Here is a 12,502-nt window from a genome sequence, read left to right as displayed (position 1 = left end):
GAGTATATTTTGTATAAAAGAGTACTTCCTGTGTGATTATATTCAATATAAAAGAGTACTTCCAGTGTGATTATATTCAATATAAAAGAGTACTTGGAGAGGGAGTATATTTTTTATAAAAGAGTACTTCCTGTGTGATTATATTCAATAGAAAAGAGTACTTGGAGTGGGAGTATATTCTTTATAAAAGACTACTTCCAGTGTGATTATATTCAATATAAAAGTGTACTTTGAGAGGGAGTATATTTTATATAAAAGAGTAACTCCTATGTGATTATATTCAATATAAAAGAGTACTTTGAGTTGGAGTATATTTTTTATAAAAGAGTACTTCCTGTGTGACTATATTCAATACAAAAGAGTACTATGAGAGGGAGTATATTTTATATAAGAGTACTTCCTGTATGATTATATTCAATATAAAAGAGTACTATGAGAGGGAGTATATTTTTTATAAAAGAGTACTTCCTGTTTGATTATATTCTATATAAAAGAGTACTTCCAGTGTGATCATATTCAATATAAAAGAGTACATGGAGAGGGAGTATATTTTTTCTAAAAGAGTACTTCCTGTATGATTATATTCAATACAAAAGAGTACTATGAGAGGGAGTATATTTTATATAAAAGAGTGTTTCCTGTGTGATTATATTCAATATAAAAGACCACTATAAGAGGCAGTATATTTTTTATAAAAGAGTAATTCCTGTTTGATTATATTCTATATAAAAGAGTACCTCCAGTGTGATCATATTCAATATAAAAGAGTACATGGAGAGGGAGTATATTTTTTATACAGGAGTACTTCCTGTGTGATTACATTCAATATAAAAGAGTACTTGGAGAGGAAGTATATTTTTTATAAAAGAGTACTTCCTGTGTGATTATATTCAACATAAAAGAGTACTTGGAGTGGGAGTATATTTTTTATACAGGAGTACTTCCTGTGTGATTATATTCAATATAAAAGAGTACTTGGAGAGGGAGTATATTTTTTATAGAAGAGTACTTCCTGTGTGATTATATTCAACATAAAAGAGTACTTGGAGTGGGAGTATATTTTTTATAAAAGAGTACTTCAGGTGTGATCATATTCAATATAAAAGAGTACTTTAGGAGTGTGTATATTTTTTATAAAAGAGTACTTCCTGTGTGAATATATTCAGTATAAAAGAGTACCTTAAGAGGGAGTATATTTTTTATAAAAGAGTACTTCCAGTGAGATTATATTCAATATAAAAGAGTACTATGAGAGGGAGTATATTTTTTATAAAAGAGTACTTCCTGTTTGATTATATTCTATATAAAAGAGAACTTCCCGTGTGATCATATTCAATATAAAAGAGTACATAGAGAGGGAGTATATTTTTTATAAAAGAGTACTTCCGGCCGGGCGCGGTGGCTCAAGCCTGTAATCCCAGCACTTTGGGAGGCCGAGGCGGGTGGATCACGAGGTCAAGAGATCGAGACCATCCTGGTCAACATGGTGAAATCCCGTCTCTACTAATACAAAAAATTAGCTGGGCATGGTGGCGCGTGCCTGTAATCCCAGCTACTCAGGAGGCTGAGGCAGGAGAATTGCCTGAACCCGGGAGGCGGAGGTTGCGGTGAGCCGAGATCGCGCCATTGCACTCCAGCCTGGGTAACGAGAGCGAAACTCCGTCTCAAAAAAAAAAAAAAAAAAAAAAAAAAAAGAGTACTTCCTGTATGATTATATTCAATATAAAAGATTACTTGGAGAGGGAGTATATTTTTTATAAAAGAGTACATCCTGTGTGATTTTATTCAGTATAAAAGGGTACTTCCGGTGTGATTATATTCAATATAAAAGAGTACTTGGAGAGGGAGTATATTTTTTATAAAAGGGTAATTCCTGTGTGATTATATTCAATATAAAAGAGCACTTGGAGTGGGAGTATATTTTTTATAAAAGAGTACATCCTGATTGATTATATTCTCTATAAAAGAGTACTTCCAGTGTGATCATATTCAATATACAAGAGTACATGGAGAGGGAGTATATTATTTATAAAAGAGTACTTCCTGTGTGATTATATTCAATACAAAAGACTACTATGAGAGGGAGTATATTTTATATAAAAGAGTACTTCCTGTGTGATTATATTCAATATAAAAGAGTACTTCCAGTGTGATTATATTCAATATAAAAGAGTACTTGGAGAGGGAGTATATTTTTTATAAAAGAGTATTTCATGTGTGATTATATTCAATATAAAAGAGTACTTGGAGAGGGAGTATATTTTTTATAAAAGAGTACTTCCTGTGTGATTATATTCAATATAAAAGAGTACTTGGAGTGGAAGTATATTTTTTATAAAAGAGTAATTCCTGTGTGATTATATTCAATATAAAAGAGTTCTTGGAGAGGGAGTATATTTTTTGTAAAAGAGTACTTCCAGTGTGATTAAATTCAATATAAAAGAGTACTTTGAGAGGGAGTATATTTTTTATAAAAGTGTAATTCCAGTGTGATCATATTCAATATAATAGATTACTATGAGAGGGAGTATATTTTTTATAAAAGAGTACTTCCTGTTTGTATATATTCTATATAAAAGAGTACTTCCAGTGTGATTATATTCAGTAAAAAATAGTACATGGAATGGGAGTATATTTTTTATAAAAGATTAATTCCGGTGTAATTTTATTCAATATAAAAGAGTACTTTGAGAGGGAGTATATTTTTTATAAAATAGTACTTCCTGTGTGATTATATTCAATATAAAGGAGTAGTTCCAGTTTGATTATATTCAATATAAAAGAGTACCTGGAGAGCGAGTATATTTTTTATAAAAGAGTACTTCCTGTGTGATTATATACAATATAAGGGAGTACTTGGAGTGGGAGTATATTTTTTTATAAAAGAGTACTTCCTGTGTGATTATATTCAATATAAAAGAGTACTTTGAGAGGGAGTAAGTTTATTATAAAAGAGTAATTCCTGTGTGATTATATTCAATATAAAAGAGTACTATGAGGGGGAGTATATTTTTTATAAAAGAGTACTTCCTGTTTGATTATATTCTATATAAAAGAGTACTTCCAGTGTGATCATATTCAATATAAAAGAGTACATGGAGAGGGAGTATATTTTTTATAAAAGAGTACTTCCTGTTTGATTATATTCAATATAAAAGAGTACTTTGAGAGGGAGTATATTTTTTATAAAAGAGTTCTTCCTGTGTGATTATATTCAATATAAAAGAGTACTTCTAGTGTGATTATATTCACTATAAAAGAGTACATGGAGAGGGAGTATATTTTTTGTAAAGGGTACTTCCTGTGTGATAATATTCAATTTAAATGAGTACTTGGAGTGGGAGTATATTTTTTATAAAAGAGTACTTCCTGTTTGATTATATTCTATATAAAAGAGTAGTTTGAGAGGGAGTATATTTTTTATAAAAGAGTACTTCCATTGTGATTATATTCAATATACAAGAGTATTTTGAGAGGGAGCATATTTTTTATAAAAAAGTACTTCCGGTGTGATTATATTCAATATAAAAGAGTACTTGGAGAGGGAGTAAATTTTTTATAAAAGAGTAATTCCAGTGTGATTATATTCAATATAAAAGAGTACCTGGAGTCAGAGTATATTTTTCATAAAAGAGTACTTCCTGTTTGATTATATTCTATATAAAAGAGTACTTCTGGTGTGATCATATTCAATATAAAAGAGTACATGGATAGGGAGTATATTTTTTATAAAAGAGTACTTCCTGTGTGATTATATTCAATATAAAAAAGTACTTTGAGAGGGAGTATATTTTTTATAACAGAGTTCTTCCTGTGTGATTATATTCAATATTAAAGAGTACTTCCAGTGTGATTATATTCACTATAAAAGAGTACATGGAGAGGGAGTATATTTTTTATAAAGGGTACTTCCTGTGTCATTATATTCAATTAAAATGAGTACTTGGAGTGGGAGTATATTTTTTATAAAAGAATACTTCCTGTGTGATTATATTCAATATAAAAGAGTACTTTGAGAGGGAGTATATTTTTTATAAAAGAGTATTTCCTGTGTGATTGTATTCAATATAGAAGAGTAGTTCCAGTTTGATTATATTCAATATAAAAGAGTACCTGGAGAGGGAGTATATTTTTTATAAAAGAGTACTTCCTGTGTGATTATATTCAATATAAGGGAGTACTTGGAGTGGGAGTATATTTTTTATAAAAGAGTACTTCCTGTGTGATTATATTCAATATAAAAGAGTACTTTGAGAGGGAGTACGTTTTTTTTAAAAGAGTAATTCCAGTGTGATTATATTCAATATAAAAGAGTACTATGAGGGGGAGTATATTTTTTATAAAAGAGTACTTCCTGTTTGATTATATTCTATATAAAAGAGTACTTCCAGTGTGATCATATTCAATATAACAGAGTACTTTGAGATGGAGTATATTTTTTATAAAAGACTATTTCGTGTGTGATTACATTCAATATAAAAGAGTAATTCCAGTGTGATCATATTCAATATAAAAGAGTACTTTGAGAGGGAGTATGTTTTTTATAAAAGAGTACTTCCTCAGTGATTATATTCAATATAAAAGAGTATTTTGAGAGGGACTATATTTTTTAAAAAAGAGTGGTTCCTGTGTAATTATATTCAATATAAAAGAGTACTTTAAGAGGGAGTATATTTTTTTATAAAAGAGTACTTCCAGGGTGATTATATTCAATGTAAAAGACAACATTGAGAGGGAGTATATTTCTTATAAAAGAGTACTTCCTGTGTGATTATAATCAATATAAAAGAGTACTTTGAGAGGGAGTATGTTTTTATAAAAGAGTACTTCCTGCGTGATTATATTCAATATAAAATAGTACTTCCAGTGTGATCATATTCACTAAAAAAGCGTACTTTTATAGGGAGTATATTTTTTATAAAAGAGTACTTCCTGTGTGATTATATTCAATATAAAAGAGTACTTCCAGTGTGATCATATTTAATATAAAAGAGTACGTTTAGAGGGAGTATATTTTTTATAAATTAGAACTTCCAGTGTGATGATATTCAGTATAAAAAAGTACATCAAGAGGGAGGATATTTTTATAAAAGAGTATTTCCTGTTTGATTACATTCAATATAAAAGAGTGCTTTGTGAGGGAGTATATTTTTTATAAAAGAGTATTTCCTGTGTGATTATCTTCAGTATAAAAGAGTACTTTGAGAGGGAGTATATTTTTTATAAAAGAGTACTTCCAGTGTGATTATATTCAATATAAAAGAGTATTTTGAGAAGGAGTATGTATTTTATAAAGGAGTAATTCCTGTGTTATTATATCCAATATAATAGAGTACTGTGAGAGGGAGTATATACAATATAAATGAGTACTTCCAGTGTGATTATATTCAATATAAAAGATTACATGGAGGGAGTATATTTTTTATAAAAGAGTACCTCCTGTGTGATTATATTCAATATAAAATAGTAATTCCAGTGTGATCAAATGCAACATAAAAGAGTACTTTGAGAGGAAGTATATTTTTTATAAAAGAGTATTTACTGTGTGATTATATTCAATATAAAAGAGTACTTGGAGAGGGAGTATATTGTTTATAAAAGAGTACATCCTGTGTGATTATATTCAATAAAAAAGAGTACTTCCAGTGTGATCCTATTCAATATAAAAGAGTACTTTGAGAGGGATTATATTTTTTATGAAAGGGTACTTCCAGTGTGATTATATTCAATATAAGAGAGTACTTGAAGAGGGTGTATGTTTTTTATAACAGAGTACTTCCTGTGTGATTATATTAAATATAAAAGAGTACTTTGAGAGGGAGTATATTTTTTATAAAAGAGTAATTCCAGTGTGATTATATTCAATATAAAAGAGTACTATGGGAGGGAGTCTGTTTTATTTAAACCTGTACATTGAGGGCTATTATATTCAATATAAAAGAGTACTTCCTGTGTGATAATATTCAATATAAAAGAGTACTATGAGAGGGAGTATATTTTTTATAAAAGAATATTACCTGTGTGATTATACTCAATATAAAAGAGTCCTATGAAAGGGAGTATATTTTTTATAAGAGAGTACTTCCGGTGTGATTATATTCAATATAAAAGAGTACTTTGAGTGGGAGTATATTTCTTATAAAAGAGTAGTTCCAGTGTGATTATATTCCATATAAAAGAGCACTTTGAGAGTGAGTATATTTTTTATAAAAGAGTACTTCGTGTGTGATTATATTCAATATAAAATAGTACTTTGAGAGAGAGTATATTTTTTATAAAAGAGTACTTGCAGTGTGATTATATTCAAAATAAAAGAGTAGTTTCAGTGTGATCATATTCAATATAACTGAGGGATTTGAGAGGCAGTATATTTTTTATAAAAGAGTTCTTCCTGTGATTATATTCAATATAAAAGAGTATTTCCAGTGTGATCATATTCAATATAAAAGAGTACTTGGAGAGGGAGTATATTTTTTATAAAAGAGCACTTCCTGTGTGATTGTATTCAGTGTAAAAGAACACTTCCAGTGTGATCATATTCAATATAAAAGAGTGCTTTGAGAGGGAGTACATTTTTCATAAAAGAGTACTTCCTGTGTGATTATATTCTATATAAAAGAGTATTTCCAGTGTGATTATATTCAATATAAAAGAGTACTTTGATAGGGAGTATATTTTTTATAAGATAGTACTTCCTGTGTGATTATATTCAATATAAAAGAGCACTTCCAGTGTGATTATATTGCATATAAAAGAGTGCTTTCAGAGCGAGTATATTTTTTATAAAAGAGTACTTCGTGTGTGACTATATTCAATATAAAAGAGTACTTGAAGAGGGCGTATATTTTTTATAAAAGAGTACTTCCTGTGTGATTATATTCAAAATAAAAGAGTAGTTCCAATGTGATCATATTCAATATAACGGAGTACTTTGAGAGAGAGTATGTTTTTTATAAAAGAGTAATTCCTGTATGATTATATTCAATATAAAAGAGTACTTGGAGAGGGAGTATATTTTTTAGAAAATAGTACTTCCTGTGCGATTATATTCAATATAAATGAGCATTTCCAGTGTGATCATATTCAATATAAAAGAGTGCTTTGAGAGGGAGTATATTTTTTAAAAAAGAGTACTTCCAGTGTGATTATATTCAATATAGAAGAGTACTTTGAGAGCGAGTATATTTTTTATAAAAGAGTAATTCCAGTGTGATTATATTCAAAATAAAAGAGTATTTCCAGTGTGATCATATTCAATATAACAGAGTACTTTGAGAGGGAGTATATTTTTTATAAAAGACTACTTCCTCTGTGATTATATTCAATATGAAAGAGTAATTCCAGTGTGATCATATTGAATATAAAAGAGTACTTTGAGAGGGAGTATGTTTTTTATAGAAGAGTAATTCCTGTGTGATTATATTCAATATAAAAGAGTACTTTGAGAGGGAGTATATTTTTTATAAAAGAGTACTTCCAGGGTGATTACATTCAATATAAAAGAGTACATTGAGAAGGAGTATATTTCTAATAAAAGAGTACTTTCTGTGTGATTATAATCAATATAAAAGAGTGCTTTGAGATGGAGTATGTTTTTATAAAAGAGTACTTCCTGTGTTATTATATTCAATATAAAATGGCACTTCCAGTGTGATCATATTCAATAAAAAAGCGTACTTTTATAGGGAGTATATTTTACATAAAAGAGTACTTCCTTTGTGATTATATTCAATATAAAAGAGTACTTCCAGTGCGATCATATTTAATATAAAAGAGTACGTTTAGAGGGAGTATATTTTTTATAAATGAGAACTTCCAGTGTGATTATATTCAGTATAAAAGAGTACATCGAGAGGGAGGATATTTTTTATAAAAGAGAACTTCCTGTTTGATTACATTCAATATAAAAGAGTACGTTGTGAGGGATTATATTTTTTATAAAAGAGTATTTCCTGTGTGATTATATTTAGTATAAAAGAGTACGTTGAGAGGGAGTGTATTTTTTATAAAAGAGTACTTCCTGTGTGATTATATTAAATATAAAATAGTAGTTCCAATGTGATTATATTCAATATAAAAGAGTACTTGAAGAGGGAGTATGTTTTTTATAAAAGAGTACTTCCTGTGTGATTATATTCAATATAAAAGAGTACTTTGAGTGGGAGTATATTGTTTATAAAAGAGTACATCCTGTGTGATTATATTCAATATAAAAGAGTACTTCCAGTGTGATCCTATTCAATATAAAAGAGTGCTTTAGAGGGATTATATTTTTTATGAAAGGATACTTCCAGTTTGATTATATTCAATATAAAAGAGTACTTGAAGAGGGAGTATGTTTTTTATAAAAGAGTACTTCCTGTGTGATTATATTCAATATAAAAGTGTACTTACAGTATGATCATATTCAATATAAAAGAGTTCTTTGAGAGGTAGTATATTTCTAATAAAACAGTACTTCCTGTGTGATTATAATCAATATAAAAGAGTACTTTGAGACGGAGCATGTTTTTTATAAAAGAGTACATCCTGTGTGATTATTTCAATATAAAAGAGTACTTCCAGTGTGATCATATTGAATAAAAAAGAGTACTTTGAGAGCGAGTATATTTTTTATAAAAGAGTACTTCGTGTGTGATTATATACAATATGAAAGTGTAGTATGAGAGGGAGTATATTTTTTATAAAAGAGTACTTCCTATGTGATTATATTCAGTTTTAAATAGTGCTTCCAGTGTGATCATATTTAATTTAAAAGAGTACTTTGAGAGGGTGGATATTTTTTATAAATGAGTACTTCCAGTGTGATGATATTCAATATAAAAGAGCACTTTGAGAGGGAGTGTATTTTTTATAAAATAGTGCTTCCTTTCTGATTATATTCAATATAAAAGAGTACTTTGAGAGGTAGTATATTTTATATAAAAGAGTATTTCCTGTGTAATTATATTGAATATAAAAGAGTACATTGAGAGGCAGTATATTATTTTATAAAAGAGTATTTACTGTGTGATTATATTCAATATAAAAGAGTATTTGGAGAGGGAGTACATTGTTTATAAAAGAGTACATCCTGTGTGACTATATTCAGTATAAAAGAGTACTTCCAGTGTGATCATATTCAATATAAAAGAGTATTTTGAGAGGGAGTATATTTTTTATGAAAGAGTAGTTCCAGTGTGATTATATTCAATATAAAAGAGTACTTGAAGAGGGAGTATGTTTTTCATGAACGAGTAATTCCTGTGTGATTATATTAAATATAAAAGAGTACATAGAGAGGGAGTATATTTTTTATAAAAGAGTAATTCCAGTGTGATTATATTCAATATAAAAGAGTACTTTGAGAGGGAGACTATTTTATCTATATGTGTACATTGAGTGCTATTATATTCAATATAAAGGAGTATTTCCTTTGTGATTATATTCAATATAAAAAAGTACCTTCAGAGGTAGTTTATTTTTTATAAATAGTATTTCCTGTGGGATTATATTCAATATAAAAAAGTACTTTGTGAGGGAGTGTATTTTTTATAAAAGAGTCTTTCCAGTGTGATTATATTCTATATAAAATAGTACTTAGAGAGTGAGTATATTTTTTATAAAAGAGTACTTCCAGTGTGATTATATTCAATATAAAAGAATACTTTGAGAGGGTATATATGTTCTATAAAGGAGTACTTCCTGTCTGATTATATTCAATATAAAATAGTACTTTGAGAGGGAATCTATTTTTATTAAATGTGTGCATTGAGTTAGATTATATTCAATATAAAAGAGTATTTTCAGTGTGATTATATTCATTATGAAAGAGTATTTTGAGAGGGAGTATATTTTTTATGAAAGAGTACTTCCAGGTGATTATATTCAATGTAAAAGAGTACTTTGATAGTGAGTATATTTTTTATAAAAGAGTACTTCCTGTGTGATTATATTAAAAATAAAGGTAGTTCTAGTGTGATCATATTCAATATAAAGGAGTACTTTGAGAGGGAGTATTTTTTTTATAAAAGAGTACTTCCTGTGAAATTATATTCAATATAAAAGAGTAATTCCAATGTGATCATATTCAATATAAAAGAGTAGTTTGAGAGGGAGTATATTTTTTATAAAGGAGTACTTCCTTTGTGGTTATATTCAAAAGAAAAGAGTATTTCCTGTGTAAATATATTCAATATAAAAGAGTACTTGGAGAGGGAGTATATTTTTTAAAAAAGAGTACTTCCTGTGTGATTATATTCAATATAAAAGAACACTTCCAGTGTGATTATATTCAATGTAAAAGAGTACTTTGAGAGAGAGGATATTTTTCATAAAAGAGTACTTTGTGTGTGATTATATACAATATAAAAGAGTACTTGAAATGGGAGTATAGTTTTTATAAAAGAGTACTTCCTGTGTGATTATATTCAAAATAAAAGAGTAGTTCCAGTGTGATCATATTCAATATAACTGAGTCCTTTGAGAGGGAGTATATTTTTTATAAAAGAGTACTTCCTGTGTGATTATATTCAATACAAAAAAGTACTTCCAGTGTGATCATATTCAATATAAACGAGTACTTTGAGAGGGAGTATATTTTTTATAAAAGAGTATTTCCTTTGTGATTATATTCAATATAAGAGAGTACTTTGAGAGGCAGTATATTTTTTAAAAAAGAGTATTTCCTGTGTAATTATATTCAATAGAAAAGAGTACTTTGAGAGGGAGTATATTTTTCATAAAAGAGTACTTCCAGTGTGAATATATTCAATATAAAAGAGTACTTTAAGAGGAAGTATATTTCTTATAAAAGTGTACTTCCTGTGTGATTATAATGAATATAAAAGAGTACATTGAGAGGGAGTATATTTTTTATAAAAGATTACTACCTGTGTGATTATATTCAATATAAAAGAGTCCTATGAAATGGAGTATATTTTTTATAAAGGAGTACTTCCTGTGTGATTATATTCAATATAAAAGAGTACTTCCAGTGTGATCATATTCAATATAAACGAGTACTTTGAGAGGGAGTATATTTTTTATAAAAGAGTACTTCCTGTGTGATTATATTCAATATAAAAGACTACTTCCAGTGTGATCATATTCAACATAAAAGAGTACTTTGAGAGGGAGTATATTTTTTATAAAGGAGTATTTATTGTGTGATTATATTCAATATAAAAGAGTACTTGGAGAGGGAGTATATTGTTTATATAAGAGTACATCCTGTGTGATTATATTCAATATAAAAGAGTACTTCCAGTGTGATCATATTCAATATAAAAGAGTACTGTGAGAGGGAGTATATTTTTTATGAAAGAGTACTTCCAGTGTGATTATATTCAATATAAAAGAGTACTTGAAAAGTGAGTATAGTTTTTATAAAAGAGTACTTCCTGTGTGATTATATTCAATATGAAAGAGTACTTTGAGATGGAATATATATTTTATAAAAGAGTAATTCCAGTGTGATTATATTCAATATAAAAGAGTACTTTGAGAGGTGGTCTATTTTATCTAAATGTGTACATTGAGGGCGATTATATTCAATATAAAAGAGTACTTCCTGTGTGATTATATTCAATATAAAAGAGTACTTTAGAGTTAGTATGTTTTTATAAAAGAGTGCTTCCTGTGTGATTATCTTCAGTATAATATAGTACTTTGAACGGGAGTGTATTTTTTATAAAGAGTACTTCCTGTGTGATTATATTCAATATAAAAGAGTACTTTAAGAAGGAGTATATTTTTTAGAAAAGAGTACTTCCGGTGTGGTTATATTCAATATAAAAGAGTACTTTGAGTGGGAGTATATTTTTTATACAAGAATAGTTTCATTGGAATTATATTCAATATAAAAGAGTCCTTTGAGAAGCAGTATATTTTTTATAAACAGTACTTCCTTTGTGATTATATAAAATATAATAGTGTACTTTGAGAGGGAGTATGTTTTTTATAAAAGAGTACTTCCAGCGTGATTATATTCAACACAAAAGAGTACTTTGAGAGGGAGTATATTTTTTAAAAAAGAAAAGATTCATTGTGATTATATTCAATATAAAAGAGTACTTTGAGGGGCAGTATATACAAAGTAAAAGAGTACTTTGAGAGGGAGTATATTCAGTATAAAAGAGTACTTTGAGTGTGATTATATTCAATATAAAAGAGTAAGTTTAGTGGGATTATATTCAAAATAAATTAATACTTTGAGAGGGAGTATATTTCTTATAAAAGAACAGTTTTCCTGGGTTTATGTTTAATATAAAAAAGTAATTTGAGAAGCAGTATATTTTTTAAAAATGAGTACTTCATGTGTGATTATATTCAATATGAAAGAGTACATTTTGTGGGATTATATTCTAAATAAAGGAGTATTTTGAGAGGAAGTTTATTTTTTATAAAATGTACTTCCAGTGTGATTATTTTCAAAATAAAGTACTACTTTGAGAGGCAGTATTTTATTTAAAAAAAATGAGTACCTCCTGTGTGATTATATTCAATATAAAAGAGTAATTCA

Source organism: Aotus nancymaae, unplaced genomic scaffold (assembly GCF_030222135.1).
Source record: "Aotus nancymaae isolate 86718 unplaced genomic scaffold, 86718_ANA_hifiasm-v0.15.2.pri h1tg000038l, whole genome shotgun sequence".
In the NCBI taxonomy this organism is placed as follows: Eukaryota; Metazoa; Chordata; class Mammalia; order Primates; family Aotidae; genus Aotus; species Aotus nancymaae.
The sequence above is the reverse complement of the archived record's forward strand: the minus strand, read 5'-3'. Positions refer to the sequence as shown.